Genomic DNA, 15,165 nt, shown 5'->3' on the forward strand with positions numbered 1-15,165 from the left:
AAAAAAGGAAGTCTTTTCTCTAAAGTACACAGTGGGAGATAAACTTCCACTTTAGGGATTACAAATGACAAATCTTTAAGGGTTAAACTGTCTTTAGTTGTTGTTTTTATCAGAAGGGAATAGAGACATGAGTGAGTTTCTTGGCTGTTTATCTAGAGTTGTCTTGGTGTGACTGTAGAATGCCATAATGTCATTTAGAAAAGGACTGATGGAGTACTGCAATCTTACCATGCTTTTCTGCATTTATCTTGCCATCTTACACCATGTGAATAAAGCTTATTATATTAATTCCATATTTTGCTTCAGTGCTGAGTTCAAAGATTCTAAGCTTCCTTACAGCAATGGCAGCCAAAGGAAATTCATGAATGTTTTCATCCAGTAAAAGCTTTCTTTCATGAGCTGACCTTGCATTAGTTTTTCCTTGAAGATATCCTGCCAACTATTATCACACGTGGCTGGTGTATTGGTTGAGGATGAAAAACAGATTGAAGTATTTGCCTTCAGGTTCATTTTTGTACAGTATTGTCTGGTGGTAAAGTGCCCTTTTCTTGTCCTCTGGACTGACGTATAAAAGTGAAATCATGCCAGTTCTTTTGTCACAGAGCCTGTAACAACTGCAGTGGATGGGCTGCAAATCATAGTACTTAGCTGAAAATATGATTTTTTAAAGATACAATCTGTTTCTCTGTTTGCTTCTAGTTTCATCTGGATGTTAAATTATTTCAGATTCTGCTTTCTTGCATTTCTGAACAAACTGTATTTTATTCCCTATATATTTTGATTGTATACTTAACACACTCAAACCAGATTTCAGTCACACATCTGTAAGTGCTTTCAAATGCTGAGATAAGAAGTTCAAATCTATCTATCTATATATTTTAATAAAAGCTTTCTCTACTGCCTGCGTTCCACTTATGTTTGCCAAAATGTAGGTACATGTTGTCTATTTTTTTTCTCCTAACACATTTGTATTAATGTCTCTTTTATTGCCATCTTTACTTGATGCGGGGGATAAGGATATTTTTTTCACTTCAGTTTGGGGAGAGCAGATTTTATAACACAGTGGGATGAACAGGAACCTAACCGAATTAGTAATGGCCATGTGACAGACTGTATGCCTTTGTTTTTAATCTATATTTAGTGACTCTGCAACTGGAAATCCTTTTCCCTTCAACAAGTTAAACTGGAGTTACAAACAGGCATTATTTTTAGGAAATGTTATTGACTATGTATTTCTTTCAGACTGAAATTTAGACGTAGTTCTTACTTCAGAAGACATGGACGTTTTTCTGATTAGCATTACATAAAGTTAGTAAGCCTTCTCATATATCTGCAAAGAGGAAAGTTTTGCTTGTTTTAAAAATAATAAAGAAACCTGTTTTTTGGTTACTGAGAGGATATCCTATCTATTTCTCAAAGGTCAACAGTGATGTCTATGAGACATCCTATTGGATAGTGGTTGTTTTCAGAAGATTTCAGGTGCAAGTGGATGTCTTTGAAAGCTCTTTGTTTCTCATTTAAAACGTTTGAGAAACCAGTCAGAGATCTGTTTTCCTTGTTTCAACATAGTTATGAGAGAAACTCGAATCTTTAGTGTTTCTGATGATGTGCTAAATGCTTCAGTGCACAGAGGGGTAAACCTGATGCTTGGGCTTTGGTGTCATAAAGTTGCATGGAAGCAGAGAAAGGACAGGTAAGGTGTAAGAATAAACTGAGTACAGGAACAGAATGTTGAATGGAATAAGTAATATAAGAAACAAAGATATATAAGTATATCTTATATAAGAAACAAAGATTTTAAGCATCTGAGCGCAAAATGTCATGCATGGGGTTTTTTTCTGATCCTACTTCTGCAATGTATTACGCTCATTTTCTGTGGTTATTAACCATGGAATAGTAATTCAGAATCTTCACTGTCCAGGTGTTGGCTTTTTTTGTAATTGCTTTCTTTATTCTCCCCTCAACAATGAGCAAATATGAGAAGAGCTGAGAAGCTGTAATATTGCTGCCCATATTCCTTCTCCTGCCTTTTTTGACATGAAACATTCCTTTTTCTCTTTGCCTCTGTGCCTCAAGAAGTAGTTTGGTTTCACAATGGAAAGGTGCTGGATGTCTGTACCTGCTCTTCCCCATTTGCAACTGATAAAGTGATGTTTCACAGTGTCTCCCTGCATCTGTCACTGTACAAAGCCCACTTTAATGGAGAAGATTTCTGTAGAAGTTTTTGTTCCTTCCCACTTCTTCCACAGTTGTCTTCAGGAAGTTTAGGATTGTTTTCCAAAGGAAATTCATTTCTCAGGCAATTTTGTAATTATGGGATTATCCTTTAATAGTGATTCATGACATATTTCTATGGGGCAATAAAAAGGACCACAAGCCTGTGAGATAGGAATATTGTTTGATAATAATATTGTAGTTATTTTTTATATTCTAGTGATATTTGATTAGGATTATAAGTTTCAGTCTATTAGGCAGATTCAGACTTGCTGATTCATTGTGGTGGCTGAATATCACAGTTTGTAGATGCTTTGAAACCTTTGTAGTTATCCCACAAACAAACATCTAAATGTATACTTATCTATACTTAGTAGTGCTCTTATCTGGCTTCAAACAATCTGTTTCAATCTTTTGAATTTCCTTTGTAATACATCAAATAGCTTTCAATGGATCTTAAGTTTGTGTTACTTACACCAAGCAAATTCAAATGTTTTAAGCAGCTGCAAAACTTAAGTGTCCAGTTAAGACCTACTTACAAACAAAAAAACCCTTCAGCTTGGTTTTATGCAAACACTGTTAAACAAAATCTTGAGAATATTCTGCACAACTATAGAAACCCACACAAGCACCGAGTATTCTTGTAGTTGGTTGTTGTAACTTCAGTCCTCGGCTTCTCTCCAGCCATCCTTCCCATCCGGTTATTGTGTATCTGCAGTAAATGTGGTGGGCAGACCGACCCACAGGATGTAAAAGCAGGTATTTACACACAGCAGTTGCCATAGATAACTCATGTGTAGTAATCTGTTCCTTTTGATAAGAGCAATACATCCCATGACTAATAGAGCGTGACTGGTAGTGATGATCAAATCCAGAAAAGTGTTTAAGTGCCTGCCTTGCTTGGATTTCAGTGGGATCCAAATCTCTTACTGGGCTTTTTTGGAGCACCTTTCATAGGTCTAAAGTTTAAGTTGCATGCCTTAGTTACCAGCTAAATAGAGATTTATAATATAAGGAATTAAATGGCACACTTTTGCTTCGCACACACTTCCATGTCAGATGCCATTTTATGAGCCTGCCCCTCCATGCTGTCTGCTGCATGGCAACAAAATGTAATGAGATATTGGTGGGGAAGATTCACCCCCTACTGCCATGCCACCAACATGTCTCTAGCATCATGGGCCAATGTAATAAAATAGGAGGCATGACTTTTGGAGCATCCCTTGTACAGTTACAGAGAAAAAGCATTAATGGCATTTTTAAAAACAAGTCCTGCAAATATCAATAACTACTCCAGATTTCTTGACCTTCTGTTTCCTACCCCTCACATCTCGTAAGCAGTGGCTTACTGTTGTAACTGTGAGCTGAAAGAATAACTCATTCACTGGGCATGGTCTGCATGCCCAATGCACATGTATGCTATCAAGAACTCCCAGTTAGATGCATCTTTAGTTTCACCATGCAATGATCTCTATCACTGTTTACAAATATTTTTGTTAGTAAAATTGTGTTTTAATCAGTGCTGTAAGTACAGAAATGGAGGCTTCCAAGGGCAGCTTCTCTAATTGAACACACATGATGTGTGAAGATGGATTTTTCCACTTCTTATTTGTTTTTTAAAGTGTTATAATTGTTTTCACATTTGGCTTCCCATTGTATTTGTGTGTGGTTGTGTTTTCTTTTTTTTCTTAATACTGGTTTCAGCTAAGGAATGTAGCTGTGGAAAGGGCTGGAAGGGCAAATGATTTTCTTACATCTCTGTAAGGCTGTAACTGAAAAGCAACCAGAAGATGAAACTAATAGGTTTGCTTTAATATGCAACATCCTCAGTGCTGCATTCTACTTCTTGGTTTGTTAAGAGTGGGAGGAGGCAGGAGTGTTTGTTTGGTTTATCCCTGTTAGCTGAAAAAGCTTTAAAAAGGTTATACAAGAGCATTGTTTGGAACCAAAACATTACAACATACTTTCCAGATCTTTGTGAGATTCACTCACTGTACTTGCAGCTTGATGGTTTGTTTTTTTTTAATGCGAGAACTCAGATTTGGGAGCCTTTTAATTTTCAGATGAGTGAGTGGCACTTCTATGCCTCCACATGTTTACTGTGACATTCAAGTTGTTAGTTGCAAATCTGTTCCCTGCTATATGCATTTTATTACACTATAATTCTTTATAATTAAGTACTGTTGTATTCCTGTAATCCTTCAGTTCTCTCTTCACCCTTCCCCCATCCCTCTTTCTCTTGTAGTGCTGGGGTGTGAGGTTGAGGCAGCAGTGGGTGTAAGTGGCATTTTCTCATGAATTATTTGAAAAGCAGTAAGCATTCCATCCACAACCTTTTTTTCCCCCCAAATCAGAATGAGATGGAAGTGGAAAGGACAATGTACTGTAAGAAAACAGTTTTTTGTGATTGTGAGACCACTGTGAGTGCAGGTTATTATGTATCTTCAACCAGCTGCTGTGTTCAGTTCAAAATCAAACAGTCATTCTTTCTGGCTATGCCAGGATTTCTTTGCTTTGAAGAAAACTGATGCAGGATTCATAGCTAATATTTGTAAACTTCAAAGCAGGCTTTACTGGAACACAGAAATTGAATGGATTGTCCATTTACCAGAGTTAACATGATTTTTTCTTTCATATACATTACCTGTTCAGATTTACATAAATAAGGCATTCAGTTAATTGCAAAAAGTAGCTGTGTAGCATGTGCATTCATATGCAGCTATAATTTAATGCAGTTCTGTTCAAAAGGCAAAGCCTAAACACACAAGAACAAATTAAGCGGCATGTTGGTAACATGTATTTTTCAGACCTGAAGGGTTCTAATGTAGCTCTGTCAGAGACGATGGGGCGCATACATGTTAGACTAAACTGCCTCTTTTCTCCATAAGAAAATCCACCAACAGCACTGTAACATACACAGTACTGAAGATGCAACGCAGGAATACAAAGATGTGTTGTGTGTGTAAAGGAGAGGCATGTCTCAAAATCCAGAATGGAGAACACTTGGAATAACATTAGAGCAGATGTTAATGTTAAATTTAATAGCTGTAATTTCAGTTGTGATTCAGCACCATGGGAAAATAATCTCTTAAGTAGGGGCCGGTTTAAATTGTCCATTCCAGAACTTATTATTCTGCAGCTATTTCACATGACAGTGATATGGCCTAGCAAGACATTCTTCAAAATCTATTCATCAGCCTGAGATACTGAAACATCATTATCTATGCTTCAGCTAAGAATGATCTGACTTTAAAACAGAGATTATGCTGTTAGACAGTGAGAATGTATCCGTAAGAGTATGTAAATCTGGGGAGAAGGAAATCTAGACCAACATTCAGAATTTTGACTTGTATGTTTTAAGGCTATAGTAAAATGTTTCTACACTGAATTGCTTTTATTCATTTTCATTCTTATGCAGTTTAGGAACACTGCTAACAAAATCTGTTTAAGCAGGAAAAGGACAACTGAGCAGCAATGTTAATTTGCTTTTGAGAAGTGAGCTCCCAAGGGCATACTTTCTGTTGATAAAAAACAAAGCTGAATTGGGAGTCAACGTGCAGGTGTTCAGATCCAGCCAAAAGGATGATTCATTCGTTTGTCTTCAAGGAGACACACTTATCTCTCTGAGGCATATCTTAATTAACAGTTAACTCCTATAAAAGAAAAATAGGGCAAACACAAATTTAAAGAAAGAAAGAAAAAGAGAGAGGAAAAGGCTGGTTTTTGTTATATTATAATGGAACAGTTGCTATTCATACCCAACACTTTAATAAGCAGTCATACAGGACTGTTTACATGCATCACATCATTTAATTTTTCAAGCGTTAGCTATTTATGCATGCAGGTCCAATTGCATGGCTGGAACATGTCAGAAACATGGCACGTTTTCAGGATTAAACAAAATGGCTGTGTTGATGTGGATCACAGCTGCTGCATAACTGTATCTCACTATTCAGTGCAAGCTTAAGCCTACCCAATAAGATCTTTCATAAGCCAGCTGCTTGTTAAAAACAAAAAGCCCTCAAACCTGTCCCAGTCTTCCTCTAAAAGTCTGTCAGCCCTTCAATCCAGTGCTTACACAGCTCTCAGACCAGCGTGTTCTCAGAGATTTGGTTAAAGCTCAGCTAATTTTCCTGTAGTTTCAGTTGCCAGAGGAGTAATCTAACTGTGAAGTCATTCACGCAACATTACTAACAGATTGGAGAAAAAACTCGAGTCTTCATTTCAGAATAGAAACAGCAGAAATGTCACTCTTTCATGCATAGAAAACAAAAAACAAAACTGTGGCAAGCACTTAAACACAAGAGGATTGAAACTGTGAATGTTCATCTCCAAGTAAGGAAGAACAGCTGCTTATCTATGTAACAGATTAAATAATAATGATAATAATAAAATAAATCAGGATGGTGTTTTTTTTGTTGGTGGTGTTTGTTTTTTGAAAAGAGAAAAAAATTCCTTCTAAATAACCACATGCTGGCAAGTGAATTCAGAAGGCTTTTGCTTTCACATGCAAGACATCTGAAAATCACAGTGATTATAGAAAAACTGATAAGTTCACTGCAAGGTGCTTCTCTTCCTGGATTGTGTATTCTTACAGGTCTCTCCAATATTGTTTAGTGACTTGTACTGCTTGCCTGTTGGGAAGGATGCACTCTGTATTTCTAGTGTCTGTCAGGAAAACTGAGTTTAAGTGCTAACAGCAACTGCTTTGAAGAACACAACAAGAAGAAACATCTTATCTTGTGTTAGTTTATATTAAGCATTCTGTTCTGGTAGCAGCAAATGGATTTGAGTAACTGCTGATATACTTACAAACAGATAATTCTGAGGGAGGGCTAGAAACAAATTGTTGAAAGCTTCATAGATAATACTATATTAGTCTCACTGTGAAGAAATGAGGTCTCCTAATAGACTTGGAAAGCCAGAGGCTGAGGGATAATTCTCTAGCCAGTTGAGCAATGATTCCCCGTTTTTGAAGCAAGCCCCATCACGTCAGAGCTGTCCATGACCTAAACTGCTGGACTCACTTTGCTGTGTGACTAACAAGTCTGTCCTGAGCAATTTGAAGTATGATCAGGAGGTATTCTTTATATAGTGTCCTGGAAACCCATACCCCTGCAATTTCTCGCTGAAGTGCAAGAAAGTATACATTCAGCTGTGGATGTGCCCCCATGTGATTTTTCTTGCCTCCTGTGGGTCTTGGTCTTCTGTAGTCTGTCTCATGCAGCTCTCCAGGACCCTCCTCTGTGTAGGTGATTTAATTGCCAAAGGTGACAGTGGGGTTATCCTGCATCAGGCATGTCAGTTGAGATAACCTCAGTGATACTGCTGTAAGGCCATTTTCCTTGTCTGTCTTGTTTTGATGTTCTTAGTTGTATTCCTTTTTCTTAACGACTGAAGATAACAGCTGGAGAAGTTCATGAGTGGCTGATGTTTTTTTTTTCCTTTATTGCTGCATTTTACAACTTCTTTGCTGATAGAATGAAAGTTCCACTTCAAAATGTGTTTCTGACTTTGCTGACTTTTTCAGTGCTTTATCCTTTTGTGTGTGTGTGGTTTTACAACCAAGAGCATATTCAAAAGCTGCTTTGAAATAGAGAAATGACAATAATGGTGAAGTCACCTTTAGAGTCTAGGGGGTAGTCGATACAAATGTATCACTGAAGCGTTGATGTTTTGCTCCTATTGCAAAGCTCCTGTTCTTAAGCACTTTATGTGCTTAAGCAGCTGTTGTTACTTTTAACTTAAACTCTATTTCAGAAGAAACCTGCTGAAATGTATCTTAAAGATATTTTTTGGTCTGAAATCTCAGAAATTTTGAATGGTTATGGAAACTTGCTTCCTGCTCCTCGTGGTGTTCTCCTTTGCCTCATTTCTCTTACTTGATATTGCTTAGTACAGCACAACGGTTTTATTGTCTCTCATCCTACTGCATGTAATTTGCATAACTGTATTGTTCACTACAGTATGCAGAATGTAATCTTTTTCTATTCCATTTATTATCAGTGTAAGTGGCTTTCTACAACTGAGTGTATTTGTTACAGTGGAGAGCAAAAGAGATCACAGGGTCAGGTTTAACTCCTTGTTTTATTAATACAGAGTTGATGTGCTTTTATTCATACCATCTTTACATGTAAACTAACAAGTTCAGATGAATGTCAGGGAATATTCACTGAGACCAACAGCTTGGTCACCTACGCTTCTGTATTGTTAGAGCAGTTCCTGCTCCTGTTTGTTTGGGCTGGGATAGCCAGCATTTCTCATTACAGCTTCTGGGCACAGCTGAGGAACTGGCAGGGCCATGTCCATTCCCAGCCACAATGTAGACCATGTACATTGTTTTCCTCCAATACGCTTTTGTTTTTTAAATAACATGTATACCTGTATTATTAATTTGTTGGGATTGCATGTGCAATATAATCGAAATGGAGATGGCAGTTTGGGAGTAATTAAGCATATTGGAAATAATGAGCTGGTTAATGTTACTTAGAATAATGGCACATATTAATGACATTTAAAAATATTTTGCCATAATTGCAGATGCTAGAATTGTTTGTAAGGAGAGCACTCAATGTGGATGTTGGATTCAAGAAATGCTCTATGTATCTGTCATTGTACTGAAAAGAGAGAAGCATGAAATTATCATCCAGACTAGCACAGTTGTATGAAAATCACCCATAAACTTCAGCACACCATCATTATATCTGCTGTAACTTGCAAACTACAAGTGACAAAATTTGTATTTCATCATAAAAAATATTGCACCAACATGTTGGAAAGTAAATACAGAATGATAGAGAGTTACTTAAAACCTCATGTGAATGCATGGAAGTCTTGTTGTTCAATCCTTTTTAAGTCATTCTTTTGAACATCCAGTTTGCCCATTTCATGCCTTTTTAATGTGGTGCTAAGCACAAGGTTTTAATTTGTAAGGAAATAAAATCCAATGCATCCTCAACTTGGGAAATTTCTAATGAAATTTCTAATGAGATTTCAGATGAAATCTCTACCTTCTGTATCATTTTAAAACAAAACAACTGAACAACCCCACCTTAATGTAGTTCATTCATCATGGATAAGAAATATTCTGTTTCACTTAGACAACCAAGTGCCCCCTCCCCAAATAGTGTTTTGGGTTGTTGTTTTTTTTTCCTCTTATTCCTAGTAAGTATGTGTATTACAGGGAAACTCTAGTACTATCTTCAAAGGAAGTGGCTTGGCATAATATTATGAAGAATTCTTCTTTTACATTCTGCCAGAGTGTCTTTGTTCGTGTTCGTAATACCAAAATTTGGTTTATTACCAAATTGTTGGGCTTGCAATGACACACGAATATGTGTCTATAATTGAGAATTTGCTGGTTCTGATGTCTGTTTGTTCTCTAATCTTTACCAGATCTGCATGGTTTTCTATTTGAAAATATGTGGCAGTGTTATTTCTTTGTGAAAGTATAGGGGAGACTGATTTTGTAAATATTTTCCCACCGCTTTTTGCTTTCTGTCTATTTAACATTGTGTAGTAGGAAACATCGGTGATCTTCATGGTGTGTTGAGCCCAATTTGAGGTGGTTGGGATAGGAAGTGAGTAGGTGAGAGAAGGACTGTACAAAATAGTAGAAACATCCAATAATTTCTGTCAGCAAGGAAGCAAATATAAAAGGAACTGATTGTCCTTGCAGCCTTTTGAATGTGGCATTTCTAATTAGCTGAGCTGTGATTGCTCACTGCAGCTTTGGCCATTAATGTGCTGCCCTTCAGTACTTCTAAGCTGGAAATGCACAGCAGCAGCTGACCTGGCAGAAGAGTGGGATTAACAATTTCCTCAACCACTAATCCTGGCAAACTTTGTTGTTAGTATATTGCTAAGAATGAAATGCCAAGAGCCTTTCCCTGAACTCATAACTGACCTTACTTTGCCTCCTGTTGTTTGGATTCTCCCGGAAACTACTAAAACCATTTAAATTTAGAAAGTATCTTGTATGAGTTCAAAACGCTTTTTAAAATAGTCATGGTGAGTAACATAAGCTGCATTCCAGCATTCTTCTCTTTTTCTTCCTAAGTATTATTTCTTTAAAGCATGTTATTTTAAGGAGAAAGAATTGAAAATGTAACACTGCAACAATTTTTGAAGAGCTAAGCCAAAGTCAGAAAATTTGCCTAGGGATGTGACTGCTGCTTATGAATCTTCTCAGTAAATATCAGTGTGATCTGTTTTCATACATGTCTGCATACTTTTCCATCACATCCCTCCTGTGGGAGGATTTATAGTCCTCTGAGCAGACAGGTGGGTGTACAGGCTGTTTCATTGCTGTAAAGAACTCTACTCCATGGACACAACATGGCTGCTTGTTCCAGTATCTGTGAGAATTGTGGAACACATCCCTCCATTGTGAACCATGTTTCATGGAGATAGTTGTGCATGGGCTGAAACCTGCAGATTTGCAAGTAGGAATGATGATGGGATATGCATTTTTCAACCTGTTCTTTTGGCAATATGCCCTGCATGCATTCTAAAAATTGGCCAGGCTTTTCTATTAGAAAGCACATGATTTTAGGTCTTCCATCTCATATATTTGGAAATTCTTTATTCCCAGGAAACAAGCAACAAGGGGGAAAAAAATATAAGGAAATTGAAACCTCTAATGACTAGAACAGATTTAGTCTCAAGTCTAATGCCTAAAACCGTCAGAAATGCAGTAATCTACAACTTATTCTTTCTTTATGTGGAAGACAAAACTAGATGTGACTTCTGTGTTGCACAAATCAGTGTCTTTTGAGCCCTCTCATCTCTCCTATTAGGGAGCCATAATTTAAAGGGAAACAAGTTTATTGCAAGAAATCTGAAGCTCATTTATATGTATGCTGCTACATATGCAGTCCACTAAAAAGTAGAGAATTTGTAATAGCTGCATTTCATTAGATTTTTGATGTTCTGAACTTGGAGAGTGAGAAAAAATAGTTAAAAAATGAAACTCCATTCAAGTAACTTTTAGTGCTGTGTTTTTGGTGCTTTCGGTAGCCTTTGGGGAATACTTCTTTGTCTCAGGTTTCAGTATAACATTTTAAAAGTGATCATTTTGGCTTTTCACTTTTATGAGTTTTGGGATTTTATTAACTTATATTATTTACATTGAGAAAACTTAGGACACACTATATTTAAACAATTCCTGTATCTCCTCCCACCAACCATCGTAGTTGTACTTATGAAAACTGGCATTTGAGATGCAGTTGAAGCCAAGCACTGGTGAGCCCCACGTGCATTTATCTGCAGTGTTAACTCATGCAGTAATTTCTTTCAGCTGTGCTATCTGATATTGTATGAAAGTGGAGAAATTAGCTTATTTCTAAGAAAGTGTATTTTATAGTCATCTTTTCCAGTGCAGTGATTTGAAGAGCTGATGATCAAATAATAAAAGCATCATCTTGAATTAGCTGATGCACGAAAAGAGAATACCCATTTCCAGCTGAAGGGGGTGGGGAGAAAGGCAGAAATATTATCTTGATAACGTCATTGTGCTGTTGTTCAAGTATTTGAGAAGATGGTTAGCCCTTACTGAATTGCTGAAAAATTTGGATCACTGCTCTTCTTTCCCCTCCTTGTAATAAAATCAAGGAACAATCCTTTTTTCCATCCTCTTTTAAAAAACTGATGGGCAGTTATTGTTAGAGACAGCTGAGAATTGATACTTGTCCCTTCTGCCTTAAACAATAAAACTTAGTAATTTTTGTTTTGCTTTACTTTCCTTTCGCATGGAATTGCAGACATCCACTAATGACCTGGGATCCCAGCCAAGAGCTAGCTGTGGTGGGAGAAATGTGGGATATTTATAACTTCATTATCTGTTACTTATTCCTTACTCTTTCCGTTGCAAAAGAGAGTTGGTTTTGTTTTGGGTTGTTGTTTTTTTTTAATATTGAACATGAACAGCTCTCTGTTTATTTTGCTTATTTAAAGATGACATCATTAAAACTGCCTTTTTTCTTTTTCTTTCTTTCTTTCTTTCTTTTTTTTTTTTTTTTATGGTATCACAACACTTAAATTGTCAACTCGTGTTTTTTCTGCTTTTAAGGCAGGAGAGGACATGAAGTCACATCTGGCCCAGGGGAGTGGAATAGATAAAATATTTACTGAGTTGCAGTGCAGTAAAGCAGCACGATTGTGAAGGGCTCTCTGCTCTTCCTGCTGTGACATTATCCCTTAGAAAAGCTGAAGTTTTCCCCGTGATTCTTTTCTTGGGTTTTCTGGCCCAGAGTTCACTCAGGAAATATCTTTCACTGCATTTCAGAGAAGAAGCACAGAGCAGAGCTCAGCCAAAGGCACACATATGCCCCCAACACTCAGACCTTCACATTCCCCACTGCTCGCACAATGCAACAAAAGCTGTTGCACACCTGCTTCCTAGGCTGCTTGAAGCCACAAATGTTGCAGCTTGTGCATAGCTATCTGTAATATTCTCCTTCCTCCTCTAAAACATACAGAAATTTTAAAGAACTAGGTAATAGAGTGACACTATGGAGTAGCCACTCCTCTGCACAGGGTGGGCTTAAGCAAAAATCCTTTGTGGTTTTGGCTCGTTTGTTTGTTTATTGTGTCTCATCTGTTGCTGTGTAATTTTGTTCTTAATGCATCAGTTTGACCTTTTAAAAATTTGTTTATTTTAACATCACTATTATCGCTTATTGCAATGGGATCCAGGAAGATTTAAGTACTTGCCCTTCATCCTCTCACCAAACAAGGAGCTTCCTGTAGCTGGCTTGTAGGCAGGATGTATTCTTGAAGTCTAGGCAGGAGATCCAGAATTACTCAGCTTTTCTGGCTTTTCCTTTGATGTGTATGAGAACTAGAATATGTCCAGATAGCTATATCTTTAAGGACTATATTAAATAAATGAAATGGGGCTCTTGGAAAAACAAACTACCTGTAAGAATTCTACTTTACAGTGCATCTGCAGAGTGAGGACTTAAGTCTGAAGTTAGGCTTCTGTCAGTTGATCCCTAGATATAGATCAGAAAATGAAAGCACCCCTACAAAATAAGCAGTGCTTTTCCTGTAGTTAGATTGTGGTACTTCATAACCATTAGCTTTGCGGGGGAAAATGGGAGGACATTTGCAATGTGTCTCTCTAACAAGTATCTGTTGTTAGCAAGCCTAGCGTCTGCTTTGCGTTGCACTAATCTAAATGGAACGGGATTCATTCAGTCCTTAATAGGAAGAATATTTCCTATGCTGATTCAAAGAGTGGGTGTAACAGCAGAATTCAATTCATGTATGGCACATAATAAAAGGTGTAAATCTTGGTTTCTGGCTTAACTAATGAATACGTAAGTTGTTTTCTATGTAGAGAGGTTTATCACTACAACTGTATCTGAACTAAGCTGAGTCAGCTAATATTGGTGAGTGTCACACACTGGTTTTTGGATTGTTCTGCTGTTGTGTTCAGACTGTGACTGCTCTTCTCTTATCCAGTGGTAGCATGGTAAGAATCCCCACTGGGCAGGAAAGGAGGGTTCTGTGATGAATGTGATTGTGTGTAGGTAGATGAAAATAGCAGGTGGTGTTTTTGTGATGGCTATCTTGTCTTTCAAGTTGATCTTTACAATAAAACACCAGCAATTTTTATTTTTTTTTTTATCTTTTAAAGCAGATGGAGCTGTCACCTTACTGATAGAGCACTTTAAATACATCAGAATTTGTCAGAGCATCTACAGTTTAGATGAATGTAGAAAGCATAGGGGTATTTCTGTCTCAAAATAAATTCTTTATAAACAGATGAGGTATATTTCCGTGATTGTGTGTTTTGGTGATAGAATGGTAAAAATGCAAAGTGAGTGTTCAGCCTAGTTGTTGTTTCTCATTCTTACACCCTCTATCCAGAAGGATGGCATGTTTATTTGTCGTGTAAAATACTAGGAAAAAGTCACAGATAACAGTTCCACCCACATACTTTAGCCAAGCTTGACTTACACTATGTTTAACAGCATGAACGTATGTACATTATGATGCACACAATAAATAGCTTTTGCACTGGAAAAAATGACAGCTGATACATGAACAAAGACACGATTGTTGTCCTTCCCAGGGGGAATTAAAGCACAAAGGGATTTAAGGGCATGCAGGAAGCTTGTTGGCAGAGCCCACAACCAATCTCTCTCAAGTTGTGGTGCAAATGCTCCTGCCACAGGCCAGGCAGCTTGAGCTGGAGGGAAGCCTGCTCTTTCACTCAGTTTCCTGTTCAACTGGGAAAAGAAACTGAAAAGACTGGATAGAGGGAAGGGAGAGAAGTAATCCTGGCTGCGGAGCTGTGGCCTCTTAACAAGAGAGAAGAAATGTTCCCAAACTAACGGACCAGTGCTTGGTTTTTGTTGTTTTTTTTATTTCCCTCTTCTATTTGGTTTGAATGGGATAATGCTGCTGAAGTAATCCTAATGTCACAGTAGAGGGTTCTGTGCAGTTGATCCGCATAATGCACTTCCCTTTGCTTGTGTTTTCTGTCTATGTACAGAAAGCCCCTCAGTTGACATTTGTTTAATGTTCTTTAAGAGAAAACACGTGCAGAAAAGCCTTGCATTATTGGAGTAGAAGCCTAGATTTGTTTTCAGATATTCCTTCCTTGAATCCTTTTTCTGCCTTTTTTATTTAAATTGATCTTTGGGATTTTGGGAAATTTTTAGAACAAAAGCTCTCATTGTTTTGGCAGGAAATGTTTACTTCTGAATCATTTTATTCTGTGAAATAGTTTTTTCATCTTAAACGCAAGCCTTGATGCTACATATCAGAATTAGTTATTTAGTTAAAACAGAGTTTGGTCATAATTTGGGTGGTAACTGCTGTAGGTGGGCCAGATTCTGTGGGGAATCATGCTACATGAGATACTGCATATCTGCTCCTTATTGTGGAAGTGGTGGCAAATGGATACTGCAGAACTGAGCCTCCTGTGTTTTATTTTGTTCA

The 15,165-nt window shown here is 37.4% G+C and overlaps 1 protein-coding gene across 2 annotated transcripts in view; it reads left to right on the plus strand.

The window, feature by feature from the left end:
* The window catches only part of STARD9 (StAR related lipid transfer domain containing 9), an 88,278-nt gene that overhangs the window by 13,788 nt on the left and 59,325 nt on the right, over positions 1-15,165 (plus strand). The gene's annotated exons all lie outside the window — the stretch shown is intronic.

This window comes from Coturnix japonica, chromosome 5 (assembly GCF_054131305.1).
Source record: "Coturnix japonica strain WE chromosome 5, WE-NBRP24, whole genome shotgun sequence".
In the NCBI taxonomy this organism is placed as follows: Eukaryota; Metazoa; Chordata; class Aves; order Galliformes; family Phasianidae; genus Coturnix; species Coturnix japonica.